The sequence below is a fragment of the Panthera tigris genome, chromosome F3 (assembly GCF_018350195.1).
Source record: "Panthera tigris isolate Pti1 chromosome F3, P.tigris_Pti1_mat1.1, whole genome shotgun sequence".
Taxonomy (NCBI): Eukaryota; Metazoa; Chordata; class Mammalia; order Carnivora; family Felidae; genus Panthera; species Panthera tigris.
The window spans coordinates 19,648,261-19,671,849 of record NC_056678.1 but is presented as its reverse complement, the minus strand read 5'-3'; the positions used below and the strand labels follow the sequence as shown (position 1 = coordinate 19,671,849).

The 23,589-nt window shown below is 41.4% G+C and overlaps 1 protein-coding gene across 1 annotated transcript in view; it reads left to right on the top strand.

The window, feature by feature from the left end:
- LOC102959460 overlaps positions 1–23,589 on the top strand; it is a 495,184-nt gene that overhangs the window by 120,921 nt on the left and 350,674 nt on the right. Inside the window, exon 6 of the mRNA XM_042976372.1 lies at positions 15,328–15,447. The gene's annotated coding sequence lies outside the window, so the exon portion shown is untranslated. The remainder of the gene's footprint in view (positions 1–15,327; positions 15,448–23,589) is intronic.

Sequence of the window (23,589 nt, the reverse complement as noted above, 5' to 3'; positions counted from 1 at the left end):
ACCTTTTGACTCCTCGGTTTCACCTCAATGGTAATTTCTTTCTCTGTGTTCTGGACTTCTAGTGTAATCTCTGTTTCAAGGTCAGTTACATCAATATTGCCCTTGCTAACAACTAGATATGTTCTCATCCTTCTGACCGTCTACCACTGTGTGTATCAATTTGCAGTTTTGATTGCAGGTGATTGAAACTGTCTGTTATAATTTTACCCAGAAAGGGCGTAGATTGGAAAGATATGAGGGGCTCAGAGAATTGATGAGATCAGGCATAGACTTAGAAAATTAGAAGGAATCAAGGATCCTCTTATTGTCCACTGCAGTGTCCGCCAGTCCCCACCTCCTTGTCTTATGTGTTCAGGATTCAAAGTCGTAGAGTCTGATTGGATGAGCGAAGAGACCAGTGCCTTTTTTCTAGGATGGCAAAATATAGGAAGAACTGGGATCTGGGTTCTTTCAGCTTGTGTGATGGAAGATGGTACTTGGAGGCACTGTGCCTTCATATACAAACCCATGCCCAACATCATAGAGAAACAGGTGGAAGGATATTTCCTCATAAGGTAAGAGGAGGGATGCTTGGCAGCAAAAAAAAACTACATCTGTCCACTGCACATTTTAGTTGTTACCTGTGGTCACTCTCACCAAACTGTCCTCTGTCAATTCTAATTTCCTAAGGTCGGAAAGGCTCTCAGATTTCAGCCCAGCTTTACTTATATAGCATGTGACCTCACTTTAGAAGCTTCCTTGTGCTGATTCCTTTGTGTCTTTTTGGTTCCTATACTGTATGCCCCTATGGAGGTCTACTTGTTTCCTCAGGCTGAACACAGGCCTTAAAAATTGGGAGCACAGAATTCCCTGTGGGCAGTCATAATTATCCCATCTTATTTACATTTCTCTTTTCAGAAATACCTTAGTGTCTACTTATGTCAGACCAGTATTCTTTATTTCTGTGTGCTGTTATGATGATTATTTCCACTTCCCTGACTTTGTGGTTCTAGACCTAGTTCATGAGTCTTGTGTAGTAGCTTCTCTCTGGCCAACCAAGTCTTGGATTCTGTCTCCAGAATCTTTCTGCACCATGTCCTGGGCCTATACATTGTCACTGCTGGCTCAGTCCTTTTGGAGTTCCCAAACTCATGTTGATGGTGGCAGGAGAAACTAATTTAATGTGACCCTTGTAACTAGTTAGAGGCCCAAGATTAGTCATACTTTTTAGTCCTGGTCACTTCTCTGTCCCAAATTCTTTAATACATGGACTACCCTACCTCTTTTCTCAAGAACTAACCTTCAGAATGCAATCTCGATTCTAGTGTAAAGCTTTTAACTTGCCCCTTTGTGCCAGTTCTGTTTGGTAATACCTCAGTGGTTTAGCCCTTTCCAGGACTGTGAACTTGTCTTGTGTTAGATCCTGACATTGACCTTGAGCCCTGCTGGCTGTGACACATTTCTCTGTGCCACCACCTGCTTGTTTGTTGATGCCAAAGGCCAAACATGCTTTTAATATGTTCTAGGAAGAAAATGGCTGCAATTGTGGATGGGTTGATAAAAATATAGCCAAATAGTCTGGGGTGTTGTGAAATAATAAGAGTTCTCTGAACTTCACTAGTTAGAACTCTGATACCTGTCTCTGTTTCTGTGTTTGCTTCAAAGCTCCTGTTTCAGTCATCACTATTCAGCTTGGTCTTTACCTTTTTGATTAGATGCTGAGTATTTTTCTCCTATACTGTGGGATCTGATGCAACACTCCTCTGGGTTTTATTTTCCTTCTTTTCCCCCCTACTCTACCATAGGAGGTATTTGAAAATGACTTTGTCTTCCCTATCAGAATTCTTTAGCCTGTCTGGGAGAAACCAGCCCAATCACAGGGGAAGGTTTTATGTCATGTGTCCTTTATGTATCTGCACTGTTTTGTTGACTATAGGGCAATCTGACATAGACCGTGTTCCAAGAGAGGACACTTCTTCCTATTAGTTCTTCCAGACCTTCTCCACTCTCCTTAAGTTTCCCACAGTCCTCTTTTCCTCCCAGCAAAGTATTGCTTTGTGCTTTTCTGAGACGATGGAAGCCATCTGGCAGTTTCTTCTTCTCCACCTGCTCCCTCAAAGTCTCTGCCTTTATTCTCCTCCTATCTTGACGAAGGAGGAGTCACTCTTTGCTAAGCTCACTCCTGGCTCCACTAGGTAGTGCTAGTTTCTGTCACCTCTTTCAGAATGATGTTCTATCAGGTGCTGCTTTTCCTAGGCATTTTCAATCTCTCTTCCTCCCTGTAGGATCATTCCCATCTGCCTTTAAGCTGGCTTGATCTATTGCCTCCAAAAGAATTGTCCTCTGTTCTCTCCTTGCCAAAAACTTCTTGAATATGTGGTCTCCACCCACGGACTGGGCTTCCTCACCACTATTTCACTCCAAATGCCCTGAAATCTGGCTTCTATTGTCACCAAATTCTGAAGTTTCTCTCAGGGTTCATTGCTAACCTCCTAACTGCCAAACATAAAGGCTTATTCTCAGATTTTATATCTTTTGTTCTATCACCAACACTTGGTACTCTTAAAAGTTGATCTTACCTTTCCTAATTGAAATTATTTTTTTTTCTATATGACCACCTTATTTTTTTTGAATATTTGATTGCTATTTAAAGTGTCCTCTATTTTCTTTTATCTCCCTTCTTGCCAAATAGATGTTATATTCCTTAAGGCTGGGAGCTGTGTGTTATAGATATACATTGTTGTTCAAAGAGCATCTAGCATCATGCTGTGTACCAAATAGGTGTCTGATAAAAATTTCCAAAACAAAGAAAAGCACTATTCAGAGTGAATTATTCATTCACTCATTTATTTATTTATGAACAAATACTTAGTATGTCCAGTGAGGAGTGTATACATGTAATACACAGTTGTAATACAGAGTGGTAAGTGCTCTGATGGGGAAGCATTTAGCTGGAGGGGTGAGAGTCAGGGAAGGTTTCCCAGAAGAATTAACATGTAAGAGTTAAGAAGGAAAAATGAGGGAAGAGGTAGCAAGTGTTCCTAAAAAAGAACAGTGTGTTCAGAGGCTAGTGCACATGAGACTTTGAAGGTACTTACTGAAGGGAAATGAGAGCCATGGAGTATAGTGAGCAAGGGAGATGAAGCAAACAGGTAGGTGAGTTGTGTCTAAATCAAAACAGGCATTTTACCCCCTTCCCCATTTTTAGATATTTGACTACTGTTTACTATTTAATCTTCACAGCTTTTTGAGGGCAGGTGGCACCTGTTTTACAATGGAGAAGCTGAGTTTTGTGGAACTAAAACTCAGTAAGTCAGTAGAAAGTCTGAAAATTTCAATTCTTGATGCAGCTTCTTTTTTTAACCTAAGTAACGAGAATAAGCTGGGTAAGATATGAAATCATAATTAAAGAAAATCCATCAGAGAGCTGAAGATGCAAAGAAGCCTGTGTGAGTTATATTTGAGAAGAAAGGAGACATATGGTTGTGTTCCTCACTGGGAGAACAGTAGGAAAGAGAAGATCCCACCATAGACAGGGGTAAAGAGAAACCAAGTCGACTATGGATTTTAATGACCACGTGGGGACTAGTGTGGGTACTTAGTCATGGAATGTGTCAGTATCCACCTGCCAACTTCATCTTTCTTTATTAAGCACACGGGAAAGAATTTCAAAGGTGGGAACTGGGCAAGAGAGCTGACAGAAATTCCCTTGAGAAACATGGGGTCTTTCCTAAGAGAAAGGCAAGGACCTTCTCCAAGTGCAATGAAGTGGCCTGATGAATGCTAGAGGAGAGCATCTGAACTGAACAAATCCTCCACCTAGATGTATGGGGTTTTCCTGACTACAAAGTAATAGCCCCCTGAAGGCAGGCGTAAGTATAGGAGAATTTATAGCCCACTGAAGGCTGGCATAAGTCTCACTGAATCTCTCACTGGATATTCCCCCAAATGCACTGAAGATGCTCCCTGAAGGCTGAGGGAAGAGCAGCACAGGTGGAACAAAATCCCTTCTAGACACTTCAGGTCTTTGCCATTGCTGCAGCCCTCTAAAAACTAGAGAGAACATCAGAGTTCAGAGTGATCTCCTGAAGTACATAAAGTTAGAAGTGGGGCTAGAAAGAAAAGGTAACTCCCCAGTGACCCAAACACTGGTGGTCAGGCTGCAGAGCAGAGATAGCTCATGGTTCTGAAAGTTGGTGACTGGGATTCAAAGCATTAAAAAATCTCCAGAGTCTCCCTGGTGTTCATATCCCAAGTTGTGCTAAAGGAGATGTTGTAATCCTGCTCTCAAAATATTTAAATCCACTTGTAAACTAATCTAAGTAAAATTGCAACAAAGCCCAGTTTGAAACAGATTAGATTGAAACAGACCCTTACAGTAGTGGCCTGACAGGAGAAAGGATGCATCATTTTCTGGGACCAAATTTTTTTTTAACACATTTTGTTTTCAACACACAGTGTCTGGCATGGTAAAAAATTATGGTCAATGGAAGAAACAAGAACATATGACACATAATCAAGAGAAAAAGAATCAATAGAAACAGACCCTTAGATGAACAGAATGTTGAAATTATCAAAGAACATTAAAATAGTCAATAGACCTAGTAAAACAAAGGTGAACAACATGCAGAAATGGGGGAATTTCAAGGAGGAATAGAATCTGTAAAAAAGGACCAAGTGGATATGCTAGAAATAAAAATTAAAAAAATAAAAGAAATGAAGAGTTAATTCAGTCAGCATTTCAGTTATCTATTGCTGCATGACAGAGTGCCACAAGCAGGGTCTTTAAAGGATAACAACTTGAATTTTTCTTACTCTGCTATCTGGGTTGAGCTTAGTTGGGCAGTTCTGCTCCATGTGGTATCTGCTGGGCCTCAGATTGCCATATTGGTTTCTTCACTCATATATTTGGTGCTCAGAATTGCAGTTCTTTTACCAGTATAGTTTTTCAGAAGAGTTGGAAGCTGACTGGTCTTTCTCTCATTCTTTTAGGCCTCTCCAAGTTGCTAACTTTGGCTTCCTCACAGAATGATGGCCCTAGGGTAATTGGGTTTTTCATATACTGTGCCTAGTTTCCAAGAAAGAAGATGTAGAAGTTATAAGTTCTCTTAAGGTCTGGATTGGTAAATCCTATAACATAATTTCTGATGCATTCTCCTGTTCAGAGCAAGTCTCATGTTTGACCGAGATGTCACCACTTAGAATGTGGAATAGCATGTGTGTACAGGAGAGGAAGAATTGATGGTAGCTATTCTGGAGACCATCTATCCCATTCTTTCCTCTGGCCACAATAATTCACTTCCCTCCAATGTGAAAACTATACCACAACCTCCCTTCCAAGGCCACAAAAGTCCCTCCCAGTTATGGCATCAGGCTCAACTCCAGCATCTCATGATCTCTATCAAGTCCAGATGTGGATAGGGCTTCTCAAATGCACTTCTTTTCAATCTGGAGGAAAAATTACTGCTCCCTCCTCCCCCATCCAACATAAACAGTAAGACAGTGATACAGTAACTGTACTAATCACTCCTATTTAATAAGGGAGAAATGGAAGGCATATAGCTGTCAGTGGCCCACAGCAATTATAAAATCCAGTTGGGCTTATATCCATAGTACCCCCTGCTCTGGAGACCATGGGACATTTCATGATAAAGGTACAGTTCTGCTTTTTGAGACTGGTTCTCTGCAGCTTTTGCCTTTGTCCTCTGGGATCTGGACTATGATCTCTGAGGTATCCTTAGGAAGTGGTCTAATTTTTCAAGTCAATAACTTTCTTAGCCTTCTTTAAATGTCTGTTCAAGTCTCCTTTCTTTCTGTGCATTTTAGTCCAAACGTGTGTTGCTTTTTAGTAAAATTATCTTTAAAACTTTATAAATATTCTATGAATCTTATTGGGGGTTCACTTCTACTTTAGAAAGGCACCTATAAATCTCTTTGAGATAGACCTCTTTCCAGTTTGAGCTGCAAGTTAGGGTGCTTTAGTACAATGCCCAAAAGATCCTTAGAAGGTTTTTTTGTTTAGTTGATGGTGTTTGAGACAATGCCACAAATCCTCCTGAACTCTTAACAAGAAGTCTTGTAGCCGCTCTTAATTTGATCTTTACCTTGAGGCCAGTTGTACTGGCAGTGCCCTGCATTTGGTCTTTGTGCTGAATTTATTCTTACTTAAAGAACTTTTGCCAGCTGAAAAAGCTGGGAATTAAAAGAGCACCAGTAGGGTAAAGATCTCTGTTCATTGAAATGACTCAGAAGCAACAATAACCCGGCATCTATGAGCACCCCTAGTACCTAGTTTGTGTTCTCTAAATACTATTTTTAATTCAAAGAACCCAGGAGTCCTTGGAGAAATGGCTGACTCTAAGTTTAGAGCGATAAATATACAAGATTATTTTGAGCATCATGTTATGCCAGAAAACTGGCAAGCAATCAAAGACTTATGGGTCACATCAATGAGAATGTGGAGAAATTGGAACCCTTGTACATTGCTGGTGGTAAAATGGTTCAACTGCTGTGAAAAATAGTTTGGCTTAAAAAGTTAAACAGTTCTTCAAAAAAGTTAAACATAGAATTAACTTAGCAATTCCACTCCTAGGTATATATCCAAACACAGTGGCTTAAACAGATACAGATATGCTATTGTTTATTGCAACATTATTTACAACAGCCAAAGGGTGGAAACAATTCCAAGTGTCCATTGATAGATGATAAACAAAATGTAGTCCGTACAATGAAATATTATTAAACCATAAAAATGAGGGAACATAGATGGATACATGATGGAAATAGATGAATCTTGGAAAAGTTGTTCAGTGAACTAAACAGACACAGAAGGACAAATATTGTATGATTCATTTATAAGAAGTATCTGGAATTGTCAAACTCCTAGAGACATAGATTATTGGTTATTAGAGGCTGGGGGTGTGGATGAAGAATTATTATTTACTGGGTACAGAGTTTCTGTTTGGAGTAATGGAAAAGTTGGAAATAGTGGTGATTATTGTGCAACATTGCAAATGTAATTAATGCTACTGTACATTTAAAAATGGTAAAAGTGGCAAATTTTGGTCATGTATATTATACTACAATAAAAATATTTTTAAAAAGCTAATAGTCGTGTCAAAAGAACAATGAAGCCAAATTGTGAAGTCTTCCAGCTGGCTCCATTGGAAAAGTTGATCATTAAAAAGAACAATAACTACATTTAGTTGAAACACATGAAACATATAAGAACCCATGACTTCAAATTGATAATAAAAAGTGGTCAGTGTTGGGTCTTTCTAGGGCACAGTTCATTACTCTGAAGATTGGTTAAAAAATGGGAAAGAGTTACACAGTTATCTTGCCTTTCCCGTAGGAACTGTATTCAGGAAAATCAGTGGCTGGTAAAGACAGGTCCTTTTTACAGAATTCGTTAATGGAATTTAAAATTCTCATTTGCAACCTGCAATGAGACAATGGGTCATCAGTTGATCAAGTCATGCACAATTTTATTTATTTATTTATTTATTTATTTATTTATTTATTTATTTATTTTTTATTTTTTTTATTTTTTAATATATGAAATTTACTGTCAAATTGGTTTCCATACAACACCCAGTGCTCATCCCAAAAGGTGCCCTCCTCAATACCCATCACCCACCCTGCCCTCCCTCCCACCCTGCCCTCCCTCCCACCCCCCATCAACCCTCAGTTTGTTCTCAGTTTTTAACAGTCTCTAATGCTTTGGCTCTCTCCCACTCTAACCTCTTTTTTTTTTTTTTTTTTTCCTTCCCCTCCCCCATGGGTTTCTGTTATGTTTCTCAGGATCCACATAAGAGTGAAACCATACGGTATCTGTCTTTCTCTGTATGGCTTATTTCACTTAGCATCACACTCTCCAGTTCCATCCATGTTGCTACAAAAGGCCATATTTCATTTTTTCTCATTGCCACGTAGTATTCCATTGTGTATATAAACCACAATTTCTTTATCCATTCATCAGTTGATGGACATTTAGGCTCTTTCCATAATTTGGCTATTGTTGAGAGTGCCGCTATAAACATTGGGGTACAGGTGCCCCTATGCATCAGTACTCCTGTATCCCTTGGATAAATTCCTAGCAGTGCTATTGCTGGGTCATAGGGTAGGTCTATTTTTAATTTTCTGAGGAACCTCCATACTGTTTTCCAGAGCGGCTGCACCAATTTGCATTCCCACCAACAGTGCAAGAGGGTTCCTGTTTCTCCACATCCTCTCCAGCATCTATAGTCTCCTGATTTGTTCATTTTGGCCACTCTGACTGGCGTGAGGTGATATCTGAGTGTGGTTTTGATTTGTATTTCCCTGATAAGGAGCGACGTTGAACATCTTTTCATGTGCCTGTTGGCCATCCGGATGTCTTCTTTAGAGAAGTGTCTATTCATGTTTTCTGCCCATTTCTTCACTGGGTTATTTGTTTTTCTGGTGTGGAGTTTGATGAGCTCTTTATAGATTTTGGATACTAGCCCTTTGTCCGATGTGTCATTTGCAAATATCTTTTCCCATTCCGTTGGTTGCCTTTTAGTTTTGTTGGTTGTTTCCTTTGCTGTAAGTCATGCACAATTTTTAGGAGAGAGGTTAGTGAAGAATATTATAATGGCAGAATCCACTGACCCCATTGTTCAATCTTAGCATCAGTGAAAATGGGACCCCAAATACTATATACCTTATGATATGGTGCAATAAGATGCATACAGCACCAACTATGAATCTTTTTATTAAAAAAAAATGTACCTGAATCTAATCAAACCTCCAGCTTTAACCTCCAGTTTATAGTAAATACGGAGGATAGAAGAACAAGTTCAGTAACACCATGAGGAAGCAATCAACCAAATTTGGAATATAGGACATTTTAGAGAACTGTTGACCCAGTTTTACTAACTGTTCTGAGAAAAAGGATGAGAATGAAGAAAAGGGAGGAGTGTTACAAAATAAAACCTGATAACCAAATGCAACGTGTGGACCATGTTTAGATGCTGAGTAGAACAACCAATTGTAAACTGACAGATTTGAGACAGTCCAGGAGATTTGAATATATTTACATTGTTTCATGGTAATAAATACTTGTCAGTTTTTTTTAGGGTTAATAATGGCATAGTGGTTATATATTCATAGATGGATAGGTAATGTTCTTATCAGTCAGAAATCCACACTAAATAATTGGGGCAGAATGGCATGAAGTCTTTAATTCGCTTCAAAATTTTCCAGGGAAAGCAAAAATAACAAACTTGAGAAGATAGATACAAGATTGGTAAAAATATCAATTGCTACTGAAGGAAAATGTGGGTGGGTGTTCATTCTATTATTCTTTCTGCCTTTGTGTGTGTTTAAACATGTTAAAAAGTTTTCAAAATCACTTATCTTTTTTTTGAATAAGAAAATACAACCCAAAAATACAGAGTGGGACCGCTCCCAAGTGGGAGCACTTGGCCTAGTTTTGAAGCCATAGTAAAAGTAATTTAGAGAGCCATCAGCACATGCCACAGCGGAAAGGAGCTGTGACACGTGGAGGCTCTGCTTGGGAACACAGAAATATTTTGATCGGCAGGTTTGAGGAGCTGAGATCGAATTGAATTAGAAGACACGGCCCGCATACAAACAGTTGGATCATGTCAGTGAGGACTTTATGTTCCTTTTGTGCTTCTGGCCTGCCAGTCCCCTCTTGGTGCCAACAGCTCCGTCTCTCACAAGCTGGAGGCCGATTCTTCCTTCAGTGAGTTAATTTTAAATGAAATGAAAACCCAAGTCATAATGTTTGGTTCACTACACAGGCAACAGGCACTGTCTGCCTCATTAATGATTAACACAGCAGCTGGTAATGTCTTGCAGCTGGTTGACCAGTTTAATGATGCCAAAATTTGGCTACATTCTCCTCCTGCCCTGACCAATGCAAGGATCCGCTTTCTTCACAGTGGCCCAAGCTTGGTGCTCGGTGGATACCTCCCCTGCCAGTCTACATGGATTATCAAGAAGGAGTAGGATTTCTTATACTGGGACCAAGCCCAGTACAGAGGCTCTAATGTTTTTTCTGGGCCAGACACAAAGAATGCATGACCCAGAATGCATTTATCTATGGTATTGGAAGAAACAAGATGTTAGCTACTAAGAGGCAAGGCTGAGTCTCAGAAAGACTTACGGGTCAGTGTTAGTAGATTCTGCCCCTGGAAGAATGTCTAGGAGGTCTCAGGCAAGAATATAATTAAGAACTTATTCTTCCAAGAGGCACATATAGGGTCCAGAATTGAAGGTTAAAGAGCAGGTTGCGGCAGGCAAAAGTTTTGAAATCCAGGCTCAGGTAAGCTACAACAGAGATGCAGCTTCCATAACACTGTGATGTGAATATCAAACTTACTCTACTTACATTTCTGCAAAGTCCCAGAGCTGAGAAAGCCTGAACCCAGAAGTGTGAATGGGGAAATGCTTTTGGTTGACTATGGCCAATCATGGCATTGAAAGGCAAGCAGAATGGAAGAAGATGAACAGGTGGTCTCTGATGTCAGCAGCCTGACTTGAAATCTTAGCCTTTCTGTTTATTATTGGTGTGACTTTGGACAGGATTCTTAACCTGTTGAGATTCAGTTTCCTCATGTGTAAAATGAAACATTCAAAGAATCAAATAACTAATGAATAGAATAAAAGCTATTACAGACATTTGGAAGGTCTCAAATATTAGCTTTATTTTTTTAAATCAGGTATACATGTTTATGCATACTTTCTTAGTTATTTGGGGAGAAACCCTGGGATAGAGATAGGTTATCTTGATATTACAGGTGAGGAAACCGAGGCTAGGGATCTGTCCTGTCATTCCCTGGAAGTAGAGACTAAGCTAGTTGTGCTTTCTGTACCTCTCACTGCCTATTCTGCCACAGTTCACTGATTTCTTAGTCTGTCCTGGTATCACTTTTAGCTCTAGCATCTCTGATGATCTTGACCAGCTCCCCTGAACTGCTTTTGCAGAGCAACTCCTAATTTACAGCAGTGTACCACGACTTCATAATTGAAGGTACTGTATCAGTGAGAACAGAGCTCCAACCTGGGGGCCATCTTTGTCCTGGCTGCTTGACTTTCTTGATGCCCCTGATTAAGATATTTAATCTGCTGACATTCTAGACTGTGAAGACTGATTTTGAATTAACTACTTGTACATTTAATTTGTTTTTTACCTGATGCATGTGAAGACTGGTCTGTGTGCCTGTTCTGTGACCTAGGCTATTTGGTTTTCAGCGTTAGAGTTTTCAAGGACACAAGAAAAGAGTAGGGTTTTGGGATCACACTTTCTCCCATCCCTGCCCCAGCCTCCTGCTCACACAGCACACAGACACGTGCACACATGCACATGCAAGCCTCTGCACTTTTGTGTTGGAAGGAAGCCTCCCGGGGCCAGAACAGACACTATTTCACTTGGAAGAAGTGTTTCATTTCTACCCTTCTGCAACCTTGTCAGGGTAAGATAAACGGAAGCTGTGACTTTTCAATGCCATCTGGTAAGTTAGATTGAGCATCAGCACGGGGGTGCATGTCTGTTGTGCTGAAACAGGCCTCTCTAGGATTGAGTGGCTGACATTCCCACAGGGCTGTCCAGGAAAGGGGGGCATTTCTGAGCCCTGCCTCACTGAAAGGAGTGTCAGGGATTAGCTACCCGCCTCTGCTCCAACCATCACTGTCACCTTTTGGATGCACTCATTCTCTATGAGTCATGCGTGTGCTCAGTCCCACACACTTGCCTGGGGTCCTGGCAAAGCGCTAGTTCAGTTAATGAGTTTAATAATCTCTGTGCATGCCAACATGGGGCCGGAACATCTAGCTCCTTTTTATCCAACCCCAGGCAATTTTCCTTCGTTTCCACAGTAGCACTAGTAGAACCCAGCTGATTGCAAGTCCCTGCATTGAAACCCACTATCAAAGTGAAAATTAGGGATGAAGAGAGCCTTCCTGTTTGTGTCTTCCAGAAAATCTGTAGCCTCTTTCTCTAGCAGTCAGAGTTGAATGATGAACAAGTCCCCAGCCCAGGAGGAGACCACAACATCTGCCAGTGAGGTTGGCAAGATGGCAGTATATAGTCACTTCACTGGTGCAAGTGCCCTGGGGCTGGGGAAGGAGAGGAGTGAAGGCTGTGTCAGGCCAGGCTCCCCTCTCCATCTCTGGCCCTTGGCATGTTTAGGTGACTCTGTAAACTCGGTCACTCAGATGTGCTTCTGTGTCCTTCCTCCAGCCCTTTTAGGGGCCAGTGCTGTAAGCCTAGAGCTCCTGCTTGTGACAAGACCCAGTCTGCTGGCAGAAGCTAAGCCTGGAGCCTAATCGTTGCCAAGAGAGAGACTTTAGATGGTGTGGTGGCTTTGCAATGTGTAGACTTGGGCAGGTGGAACTATATTTCCTAGAACTCCCTTTCCTGTAAGTTTCTTGCAAAGGTAAGCCACAGGCAAGATTCATGAGTGAGAATTGGGGGGTGCAAGTGAAGCAGCGGCCATTGTGTAGCTCCTGTACGTTGTTAGCTCCAAGCAGCCACTGGGCCTACAGGTGCCGCACCCTCTTCTGGATCTTCCAGTCTCCCTGACTCTAAGGCCAGATGTGTGTATTTGGCTCCGTGATAAAGGAGCCTGGCTTTAGGAGAGCCACATCACCAAGGCCAGAGGCAGGAATCAGCCCATCTTGTGGCTTCTGAGTTCCTGCTGTTCTTACTTTCCCCCACCCTCCTGACTGCCTGCCCGCCCCACGGTCTCCAAGCTCTAGCATCAGCTGTGAAGATAGAAGAAACCTATTTAACCAGGTTTCAGGTTGCATAAAGTCCAATCCCTGTCTTTCTGTCTGTCTGCCTGCCTATCAACAATCCTAGTGGTTCTGCTTCTTTGAACCCTGATACAGATTGAGATAGAGAAGTGAACCCCGTGAATTCCCATAAGACTGCCGCCTGGGGACTTGAGGATAGTGTTCCTGTGACCAGACACACACAAACATGTTTTCCCATTTTCTGTTCTGGGGAATGGACCCCAAATCTTACATGGTCCACACATAGGAAGTCATGTTTAGAGGATGAAAAATGTATTAATGTTGCAAAAGCCTCTTTCAGGTACCTATTAAGTGTCCCCTTTGCTGTACATGTATTCCTCCTTTTCATCCCTGCTCCCCCTTCTTCATTTGAATCTTTGGGAAATTCGAGACTGTCTGGTCCTGAATCATCCTCAGCCTAAAAGACCAACCTCTCCGCAGGAGCCAGGTGGGTGGGAGACTTCAAGGAAAGGGCTCAGCTGGGAAGTTAGTGCAGAAGACCCTGATAGCAGCCCCTCCAGCGTGGGGCAGGCAGATGAAGGAGGGAGCATAATTTGCTTTCTCCTACCGCAGTGTGGGAACATCACAGACCTGTCGCTCAGTCCAAGATCAGAGAAAGTTCCAAACAAGAAGCCGGCTTGGTCCAACTGTTTCCCCTGGCCCCCTGCTGACTGCTGGGAGCTAGCTGGGAGATGAAGGCTGACACTCCCTTCCCCTATCCCAGACGACAGAAACAGGGCCCCTTCTCTCCCATCACGAAAGGGAGAGCCTGGAAACACTGGTACCTCTAATTTGCCCTAAGTCCCTTGCATAGGATGTGAAGTGTGTTTTGCATTTTGAGGTTTGATGGGTAGGCCGATGCCCTCTGGTAATTTCTCAGCACAAAATAATGACAGTTCGAATGAAATTCAATGGTTACATTCCCCGCCCCCCCCAGCTCTTAGTTATTGTTTTGCACCAGCTCATTACTTCCCCTAGTTAAAATTGGTAGCAGAAACAGAAGGGGTGAAATACTACCAAGGGGACTATTCCTTCAGTGTTCATAGCAGGTGTCTCCATTAGGTTTTCCCCAAGAGCCACATCCAGGTGTAGCAAATTAGTTAAGAGGGCCATGGGTTCATTTGCATGTGATCTGCATATGGTTTCTGAGGACCTAGATAAACAGTGCTTGTACGTTTCAGGCAATTCTATGTTTAAATTCCGTTGCTTTTTTCTTGGTCTTTTCTCCTTGTCCTTTTCTCTTGTTTCTCCCTACAACTCCATGGTTTGATGTCACGCCAGAATCCACACAATCACATATATGGAAGAACTTTGAAGGGCGAGGGGAGAGCACGGAGAGCTACAGGGGGAAGATGTCTGTGCTGCTGTGCCCTGGGGTCTGTTAAAGCTGAAGACACAAGGTGGGGAGGGAAGTTGGAATTACAGGAGCCTATTCTTGAAGAGTTTTCTCATCTAAAAGAGCAACAATGATGAAAGTGGTATTGTTGATGATATCCATGACAATAATAACCATTGAGTTTGGCATGCCATGAAGTTCCTACCTCTCCAGGCTACAATACACTCAGGATTCATCCATTTGATCTCTACATTAATGTAAATGCTGGTTTATTTCACTGATCCACAACCTGTAATGGAAAAGTCAAGGCTGAAGTCAGAGCCGAGCGTTCCTGAGTAAAACAACATTCTGCTTTCAAAGTATTCTTCTAGGATTCTTTAGGGGTCTCTCCCAACTCTCCCACTCAACTGTCCTCACTTTCCTTTCCTTTCCTCTCCTCCTTGCTACCATCAGATTCAGGGTCTGTTAGGAGGTTTATTTTCCTTGCCAACAGCCTGCGGGCTTAAAAACACAAGCTCACTCTTTCCTTTGGCTGAGCTAAAAGAACATCTCCATCTGATTTCCTTAGGGACTCGATACAGTTTTCTCTAACTTTTTCTTCACTTTATCTCTGCCTTTGTCTTTTCGACATCTGTCTTCCTTCCCTGTTTATTTCCCTTTCCCTCTCCCTCCCTATTCTGCACTCTGCACAGAATAACACAAAACTCATTCCACACTGCGCAGCAGCGGTAGGGAGAGGAGCAGAGCAGTGCTAGGGACTGCCCTGCAGTGCACAGGGCAGTGGGGGTGGCACACGTCACGCTAAGGAAGCTGGAGCCCTGTAACGATGGGTACAAAATCCTGTGATTACACACTCCATAAAACCTGCCCCGCTGCAGCTGGGTTCCATGCCAGGAGGATTAAGCAAGTTTTGTTAAGACCCTTAAAGAAGCAGTGAGTGGCAGCAGTTACTGGCGCTGTCGGAGATTTGTTGGAGTAAAGCACCATGAGGCCGCCTGGCCTGGTTGCAGGGAGGAGAGAGCCATTATCCAGCTCTGCATTAAAGCCTGGACACTGGAGAGACATGGAAGCCAGGATGCCAGGGTGCGGTGGGATTAATTGACCAGCCTTTCGGTACCAGCAGACTCCAGGGAGTCTACAAAACAACCTTTTTGTATTCTTTGTGTTTGACTTGTGTTTAATTTGTTCTGTCTTCAAGCAGTTCTAAGTGCTTTCTGTGCCCCACACAGTATTCAGCTGATCCCATTTGATCCTGCACCTCCAGCTGAGGATGGGTGTGGCAGATACCAGACATTGTGGACCAGGATGTAAGAACCCCTTTAGTCCCTGTGAAGTCATCTCTAATCCAGGTCAGTCCTACATCTTCTTAAACGAGTAGAAATGATTGGCTGCCTCCTCTGATTGATAGGCAAGAACACCAGTGGGCACAAGGGACATTTGCAGAGTGCCTCTCTAGCAGATACCCTTTCAAAGGATCTGGGAGAGACCTTGGTAACATATTCATGTGATTATACGTTTTGAATAGAAAAGTTTTTGTTTTTGTTTTGTTTATGTTTTTAGTGCAGTTGCTTAAGATTGCTGTCTCTTTCAACTCCAAGTTCTCCTCTGTTTTGCTTCCCTTGTGCAGGGAGATGTTGCAATGTCTGTGGGCATTTTGGAATTCCATTAAGGAGAAGCTGCGGTGAGCCATCTCGTTTGTGTTTAGTGGGTATGATAGTATAGGTTCCACGCATAGTTATGTTATTGCCAGCTGCCCCAGTATAGGAATGGCTGCCAGGATTATTTTTGCCACCTGCTGTGCCATCGCCAGCCTCCAGAGTTGTAGGCCTGGAAGTCCTATCATGATATGAAGATGTGCTGTTTTGCCTGGTACTGGATGTGTGTAGTTAGTAGAGGAGAAACAAGTTTTGAAATGGACAGTTAGAAGCTAGTCTATGGAAAAATCTTTTAAATCTTTCAGCTCACATTTTCACATATGAGAGAAACTTGGCAGAAGTTTTCCCAAGTTTTCCAACAATACTAAAAATGTACACGGCATTGCTAATTACAAGTATGAAGCTTGAAGAAACTTCTATAAATTATTAATAAATGCTCACCAACTATGTAGAGGAAAGATTAAATTGTCTTTCTGTTCTCTCTATGGAAACTTATAACTGCCATATGAAGAGGTGATTTTGCATTTAATAATGTATGAAAAGAGAAGCAATGCAGAGATTTGTCAAGCAATTAATAATAGTATTAGTTTACTTTTTAAAATCTGGAAACTTTTGCTATTTGTGGTATTTGTCAGCTTTTAAAAATATATGCTTTATTGTGATTTATTTTCTCATTCTAAACAGATATTTACTTTCACACTTAACTTTGAGTTTGTCATTTTATATTCTTTTCTAAAACATAAATTCCCAAATTTATAAGCTTTAGGCTCAGTAAAGCCTGAATCCACCCCTGGATAATTGACTTGTTTTTGGAAATCAAGGCTCAGGAGTTCTCCTCCTTTCTAGGGCAGGACTCTGTCTACCTCACTGTAAGTCTGGCATTAAAGCTACAGGTAGACCTAATGAATGACCCTTCCAATCCCTTGTTTTAAACTCATGTACAGAATTGAAATCCCCTGGAGTATCTTGCCTTTCCTAAAGCTTTCTTCCCCCACCCTAGTCAGAGTTGAAGCTTGTAAGGTTAAATGGAAAGATCCCTGGGATAGTCTGATTCTAGTTGAAAGTCAGACACTATCTAATCGGGTGAATTTGACCAAGTCAGTATATCTTTTTAGACTCCAATTTCCTCACCTCTCATCTGAGCATAATTATGATAGCCTGGTCTTTCTTACAGGATTATAGTAGGTGCCACTGAGATGAAATGAGAGACTGAAGTTGTCTGAGAAGTACAGAGTGCTTTAGAAACAGAAGGGATTATGTTTTATTTATCAAGTCAAAGCAACCATCTTCCAAACCTAAGATTTTTAGGTGCTCAGATTGGGATTCCATGTGAGTGAATATTCTCTACATTTTTCCTGACAATCGCAACCACTTTGCATTTTATAGATCTGGTGCAGAAACCCATGGACCTTTATGGTGGCATGGTGGCATGTGTGATGGGGCAGGCAACCATATCTCTTAGATGTTGGAGGGTACTGGAGGATTTGGTGTATCAGAGGGGGTTTAATTCACATTCTCAGGGGCTGCTCCTTTGAGGTAAGCTCCTCCTCTGTGCATTGAATATTCTGATGCTTCTAATTGACTTGAAAATATCTTGTCCCTCCTTTGAAATGTCACCTAGTCCTTGTCAAGTGTATTTCCAGGCAGTCAGGATCAATACATCATTTGGGTTAAGCATATGAGATCGTGATTGATGCCCCAGATGAGTGTAGGTTTCACTCCCAGCAACAGTCCTGATATTAGATGTTGCTGAAACCCATTCATGTCTATGAGCAGAGATCAATGATCTACAAGACAATGTCTTGAGAAGAGATGTAATCTAGAGTGGAGTTTATCACAGCTGGACTTCAGGTTCAAGCTAGTCAGAGGGTCCAGGATTCAAAGTCAATTCCACTTCAACAGTTACTTGCTGGGTCTCTGTTTTGTTCTAGACACTGTCCTGTATGTGATGGGATGTAAGGAAGATCAAGCTTGTCCTTCCTCATAATGAGCTTACAGTATAAAGAGCAGTTAACATACATATATGACATAGTCATGTCAATTGTGTAGGGCTGTAACAGCAGTAGGAAAACAGCTTTCAAGATCCAAGGAGGTAGAGATAATGTCCTCTTTGGCCTTCATTTTTCTTTATTTATTTATCAAGTGGGAAAATCTTGAGTAAAAAGAGACTTAGGTATAGGCATTGCAAAGTTAACCCTTTTACCCAGCTTAGTCCAGAAATGAGTCTTTGTTTCTCCTGTTTAATGATCAGACACTCATTTTCTGTGATGCGTTAGTCATTGTACCAGGTCCTGCTGAGATGAAAGAATATTTACTCCCCAACTTCAGGGAGCCCGTGATCTAATTTGATTGTCTTTCATATAGGAAGAAAATACTGCTGGCCCTCAGGGGTAGGACATACACAGTATTGGGGAGCACTTGTGCCCATTTGTGGCCACTTTCCCACTCAATTCTTCTGTCCCCAGGTATTCTTGGTTTTAGGACAGTGAAGCAATTTTCAAGGATGTGTCTGTGGATGTGGACCACCACAGTCTGATGCATGTGAAGACTGACATACAACCGTGGCTTCCTCATATTATGGCCCTAGTTATCTGCTCAATCAGTCTCCTGCAGCATCCTGCAATCCCTGGGGCTTTTATCCTTACAGGGCTGGTACATGTATCTGGATCTGGATCTGCAGTCTAGTCCCATCTCAGTCAGAAGGAGCTGTTTGTTTCCTGCCCTTCTTTGACTCTGCCTAAATACTTGCAATCAGGGTGGGGTGTGTGTGTATCTAGATGTTACTATCTTGTAGGTAGAAGGTTGAGCTTTCTTGAGATGGACTCAGAAGGGTAAGGGATAGTAATGGCAGTGGACCTGGAACAGGCTGCCTCTCTAGCAATCCTTTGCTTGTTGCCAGAGCCTAGCTTCCTCTGTCCTTCCTGTTTGGCCCTGCTCTCACACCCTAGTTCTGGTGACTCTCCCCATGGCTGCCTGCTTTTCTGGTCACTCTGAAAGCTCTCCCCGTTGCTATTTGTGTGGACATTGTGCCTTGCTAGGCTTCTGGCTTCTCTGATGCCTGGATTTCCTGCGAGTTTATACTGTGAGGTGATTCTTCCCATATGAAACATGGAACAAGGGACATCCTGAGATGGGAAACCCTGCAATTTACTAAGACAAAGGGACGCTAGAATAGGTAGTAGTTAAAGGAGCTAATGAACAGAAAGCCCTTAGTGGGGTCCTTTCAAGTAGTACACTCTCAGTAAATCCTGTTGTTGTTGTTAGTAGCAGTAGTAGTAGTCATGCTGTGATTGTTTTTACTATTATCATCATAATCATTTTTTGACACCTGCTATCCTGTCTTCACTCTGCAAGAGAGAGAAACCTAGCAGTGCTCCTTGAATGTCAGTGTGCATACAAATCTCCAGAGGACCTTGTTAAAATGAGGATTTTTATTTAGCAGCTCTGAGCCTCTGAATTTTTTAAAATTTAAATCCACATTAGTTAACATATAGTGTAATAATGATTTCAGGAATAGAATCTGGTGATTCATTACTTACATATAATGCCCAGTGCTCATCCCAACAAGTGCCCTTCTTAATACCAGTCACCCATTTAGTCCATCCCCCACCCACCACCCTGCTAGGAACTCTCAGTTTATTCTCTATAATTAAGAGTCTCTTATAGTTTGTCTCCCTTCTCTGTTTTTATCTTATTTTTGCTTCCTTTCCCCTATGTTCATCTGTTTTGTTTCTTAAATTCCACATATAGATGAAATCATGATATTTGTCTTTCTCTGACATATTTCACTTAGCATAATACACTCTGGTTCCATCCACATTGTTGCAAATGGCAAGATTTCTTTCTTTTTGAACCCTGAGTACTATTCCACTGTGTGTGTGTGTGTGTGTATGTGTGTGTGTGTGTGTGTGTGTGTGTGTGTGTGTGTATAGATATCTATATATATCTATATCTGTCTATCTATATCTCTATGTATTTATATATCTCCACATCTTCTTTATCCATTCATCAGTCAGCGGACATTTGGGCTCTTTCCATACTTTGTGAGGCTCTGAATCTTTAACAAGCTCTCAGATAATGCTGGTGTTCCTGGTCCACGGACCATAGTTTGAGTAGCAAAGGTCTAAGGGACGCGGAAAATGGAAGGAGAAAGAGGGTAGGGTGTTGAGGAAAAAGAATAGGATTGGGGTTGTTCAGTCCCTGAGTACCTCTGAAGTCAGAAACACAGATCGGGGACAATGCTGCTGGAGGCCTTGTAAGTTCTGCAAGTTTATTAATTTTTGTAATTATTATTAAATAACTGATTTTATATGGAAATAGCAGAAAAACAGATTAAATGAAAAGGATGCAAAGCTTGTTATCCATCATGTTGTAAGAGGAGACTCCATTCTACTTAGCCATCAGTGGCAGAGAAGAGGAACCTTTGTCTTGTCCTGGGTGGGTTATGGCAGGTTTCGAGAAGACCTGAATCTTCAAGTTCATGGAAAGAGAGAAAGAGGAAGGTTGTAAGAGCCTAGGACAGAGTAGTGATCCTACATAGGTCATATTTTGTGTGATCTGTTTGGTCCTTTTGGACTCTTGCTTCCCCCAATTTAATAGATTATAAACTTGTTGGAGAAGATGGACTTCAAGCAGAAATAATTTGTTTCCTATCAGTACTTTGCTAATGATAGTGTCTCTTGCAATATTAGAGCTTGTTTAGGGCCAGATATTATTTCATATAATCTGCATAGCAATTCTAAGAAATAGGTATTGCTTTATTCCAATATCATTCTTACCAAACATATTTTGTTTTGCCTGTTTATTTTGTTCATTGTCTCCCCCAACTAGACTGCAGGCTCTGTGCAACTTTGTTCTAGCTTCCTGGTCACTACTGTAGCACATCACAGTGAGTAGTTGGTAAATATGTATTTGTCAAACAAGTGATTGGATGGATGAGAAAATCAAACATTAGGAAGGCTTGCCTTAGGTCACCCAGATGGTAAATGCTGTAGTCAAAACCCAAATCCTGTGCATCTTGCTCTACAACTCTTTCCCACACTGTTGTGCATGCTCCCTGTGATTTTAGCTACTTCCTAAGCTCACTGCCATGAGCTTAGGTAGTGAATCACACCATTCTAGTTGAGTCCTTGGCCACTGAGGCCAAATTGCTATGGGTACCACCTAGGTATTTAACATTAGCTATCAGTGATCTCTATGAGGTCACAGTAGGACTGACTGATAAGCCAGCCCCAGGTCATGGGTACTCCCAGATAAGCTAGGGGAAAATGCTTCTAGAGATCACACACCCCAGTATGCTAGCAGTCAGCTCAGAGTTAGGTGTTCCATATAAGGCTCATATCATCTTTTTCTTTATGAGGTTTGCCACTCAGCCCCAACAGAGGATTTCCTTATTCACTGTTGTTTTCGGCTCCCAAGGAAAACATTATAAGGTACATGTTTGAATTGGAAAGGAAGCAGTCAGGCAAGCCTCCCAAGTGACACAGAGTCCACAGGCAGAGAGTATCCAGCTTTCCCTATTAGACACAACAGTTGGATGATGACAGTGGTCCTTCTGCTGACTATTAGGCACTGCTTTAACATATTAGAGACTCGGGATGGCAGCTTTAGCAGAACATCAGAAAACGAAATCAACTCATTTCCTAAAGCTAAATTCTGAAGTCAAAATTGGCATCTAAGAATCTCCTGACACAAAGTTATACAGAGCTAGGTGACCTTTATTGAGCAAGCCAGTCACATCCTGCCATACCACAACCCTGGGCCAAGGATCCAGGAGACTGATGCTGGGGATCCCTTCTGAACCATGCTCAGAGGTATAAAAATGCAAGTGATTACACCTGCCGCTTAACACATTCCAAAATGCCCTGAACATAACCAGGCCCAGTGGGCATGAGGCCAGAAATGAGATCCAAATTGATAGAAATAAAATGTGCTGTGCCTTGAGATTGTTGTAATCAGGAAAGGAAGAAAGAAAAGGATGTTGTTCTGTGCCAGAAAACGGAAACTTTCTATTTTGGATATTTTAAATAGCTTTTCTGTGATGGAAGCCACGATTCATGAAAAGTCAACATCAGAGAATTATCTAGGCTTTTATCATGTAATCAAGACAGGACATCTTCTAATTGGTTCATTATGCAGCTACCATGGCGCCAAATGAAATGCTCAATTTTTTAATGGCTTTATCCAATGAAAGATAAGATCTGTTGTTTTTATTATGTCCCTTGAAAGAAAAGCCCCTCAAATTATCCTTGTGAGAAATTTTTGTGCATAACTGGATTCATGAATTTAGAGGGACTCTAAAATTCCTGTAATGCAGTCTAAGAGTTTACATGGCTTAATGATCAGTGAAGGGGTTAATTTTCAGAACCCTTCTCCAGTATATCGTAAATATGGAAATGAGAGCAAAGAAAACAGCTCTCAAATTTTGGATGATCAGTGGCTCATACCTTACCTGCAGCTCGTGAGTTCATTTTGTAACAAAGGGTTGAGGAATTTTCTGCTTGAGGTACATACATCACAACAATCTCCAAACCCAAATGAGGGCCTAGCTCCATCAGGAATAACGAATGTCCAGGCTGTTTCAGACCATAATTTATTTCTGTGCCCAGAGTTCATCACATGATCCACCACCACTGCTCATTTTCTGAAAATAATTTCTCTAGATGTCCATGGGCTTCCAGCTCTCATCACCCAGAACAGTAAAGAATAGTCACATCACCTCACATAATTTATCCCAGTGTCCACAAATCTCTCCAGGTCTCCACAAACAAAGCAGAATGCAAAATGCAGAATACAATTGTTCATCAGTGCATGAGCATGTCTCCAAGTGCATCACAGAAAAAGTGAATAAAGGAGAAAATTATGGGCATGGGGCTTTTAACCTGTGGCTCTGATTTTACCCTTGCCTCACTCTAAAAAGAATGGATCTCTGGCTACAGAGAGATTACCCTTGTTTCTCGTATGAACTCCCCATTGTAGATGGTCTAATGCAGTTTGGTCTAAAATCAAACTGGAATCTTAGTTGTCATGGGAAATACAAGAAGAAGTAAACAGCAAGAATCATGTTTCAGGCCAGATATAGGAAGTTGCATTTAGACCTTGCAAGAAGAACATGTCCCACAAACATCACCGTGTTTGTTTGCTTCGGAGTTCCTGGTATTTGTGGTCAGAGCAACGTTACAGGAGAGATAAAAGGACAGGAAATCAAGGGTATCATGCCTTGAGTTAAGGTGATTACATCTTTTTTTGCAATTTCTTTCAGGTAAATATTATGTTAGGAAAAGCTAGAAGGGGAAAATTACAGTGAAAAATTTATCACAAGTATCATCAAACTCAATAAATCAAGTCCCATGGAAGAAGTCATTCTAATGTCGCTCTTATGTTTTAGGAAAGTAAATCAGATGGTCAAGAAATACCAACGAAATAACTGTAATCATTATTTAGGAATTTGTTCATCAAGAACCAGTCACTCACTTAGTTTGTGCCTACACAATTCCTTCTTCTGTTTCAAGCCAGTTATATGTCATAACTAAAGAGTGACCATTGACTTTTTGCGTGCTTCTCCTATCCTTCCACTAACACTTTATCTTCCCACTGCACCTTCTCCATCAACTAGAACATATCATCCCCTTTTGTCAATCATGCTGTCTTGTTCTTACCGTCACGCCCAAACAGCTCATTATTTTGAAATTATAAGTACCCATCTCTCTCTCCTATTTGACTGTATATCAGTCATCATTGCAACCCTGTGCCTAGCACACTGGTAACTATATAGCAGGCATTCATGTAAATTTTTATTTATTTATTTCTTAAAAGAATTTATTTTTTAATTTACAT